We start from the raw sequence: 1,591 nt of genomic DNA, 5'->3' as shown, positions 1-1,591 counted from the left end.
TGTATCCGCACCGGTCCAGTCCCTGCGGTGCGCGTTTCCAAGGCGTGGCAGTCTGCTCCCTCCCACCCTTCCCCAAGCGCTTTCTTGTTAAACGTGAAACTGAGGCTTGGAAAGCGTCACGGCTGGGGGACATTACCTCTTCCTTCCGACGCAGGTTTATTTTTGCATTATTGAAACGAACGTTACGATGTCCAGCCCAACCTCGGGTCTCGAATATGCTCTCAGACAAAACAGAGGCAAAAAGCCGAGGCATAAACACACAGCCAAAGCAAAAATTGTTTGTAGCAAGCAATTTAGTCACGACTCCCAGAGTCAGCTCCCGAGGAAGAGACCCAGCTCATTAGCTCAAAGCAAAAGCCAGAACGAAGTCTCGACCTGTCCGCACAGCCAGGGCACGGCCTGCTCTGGGCCCTGCGAGCACCTGTGGGAGAAGCCGCCGCCCCGACGGGCGCTCCTGCTCCGGCTCGGCGGGCGAGCGCCAGGCTGCGGCCCCGGGGCTCCCCGGGAGCGGGCCAGCGGGAGTCTCCCCCGGCGCCGGCTCACGGCCCCTGCAGTTCACAGCTTCCACCGAGGGTCCAGGCCAGGGAAGCCTGCACAGGCGTCTGTGGGGCCTGCGTTTAATGAACAAAGAGCGATGGCAGAGGGACAGGGGAGGAACGCGGTGAGCGGCGCGAGAACCATCTCGACTGGCCCTCCCTCCTCCATCTGAGTGCGCCTCCTGTCTCTACCAAAGGACCAGACTTTTATCTACGCCTTACCTCCGTGGGTCCCGGAAGATTATTTAACTGAATGTATTCCTACAAAAATGTGGTACCCTGCCCAGGGGTACGTGAATTTATAAAATGGAGGTTAGGGTTAATTAAAAGCATAGGGTTTTTTTCCCCCTGACTTGAGATAGGATGTTTATACCCATTTACCTCGACCCTCACAACCAGCAAACATGCCAAATTAATGCACAACCAGTTACGTTTTATTCTGACACCTAAGATGATGTTGGGTTGCTTTCCAAAGACAAACCAAGTATATTGTGAAAGGAAACTCTCTCGAAATGTGATGTGAAATAAAAGAGAGACAAATAAGAATGTTAGAACTAATTTGATAAATCAAGCAAAGACTGAAAATAGGAAAATACGGAACGCTTCACGAACTTGCGCGTCCTTGCGCAGGGGCCATGCTAACCTTCTCCGTGTCGTTCCAATTTTAGTATATGTGCTGCCGAAGCGAGCACAAAAGTAGAGGTGTAAACATGCCTTGGAGAGCCTGCCTTCACTCAGCAGTTCCCTTCGCATCTACTCCCCACCCTGTCTACTCCCCTCTATTGCGGGAGAGACTCCCCAGGCTCCACTGGCCCCCAGCTTTCAGCTAAGTTTGCCCAATGGGAGCCACTGGCAGGAGTCTTGAAAACAGGGTCAGGGGATGAGTTCGAATGTTTCTTTCCTGCGTCGCTTCAGAGGACCCTCTGGGCCCCTCCGGTCTGCTTTCGAGGATCCTCTGGAAGCTTCTGGGCCGCAGGAGCGGCTTCAAGTTCACCGGGTGGACCACGGCCTGGGCCTCCCTCCTTCCTCGGGCCCTCCAGCCCCCGGGTCACCAG

General features: G+C 54.7%; 1 non-coding gene across 1 annotated transcript; it reads right to left on the bottom strand.

The window, feature by feature from the left end:
• Positions 1-1,124: 1,124 nt before the first annotated feature.
• Positions 1,125-1,228, bottom strand: LOC148092535 (U6 spliceosomal RNA). The gene has a single exon (XR_015714960.1). It is a non-coding gene; the product is annotated as a U6 spliceosomal RNA (small nuclear RNA).
• Between the last annotated feature and the right edge of the window lie 363 nt (positions 1,229-1,591).

This window comes from Miniopterus natalensis, chromosome 8 (assembly GCF_054644295.1).
Source record: "Miniopterus natalensis isolate mMinNat1 chromosome 8, mMinNat1.hap1, whole genome shotgun sequence".
NCBI classification, from domain to species: domain Eukaryota; kingdom Metazoa; phylum Chordata; class Mammalia; order Chiroptera; family Miniopteridae; genus Miniopterus; species Miniopterus natalensis.
This window is presented reverse-complemented; position numbering and strand designations above follow the sequence as displayed.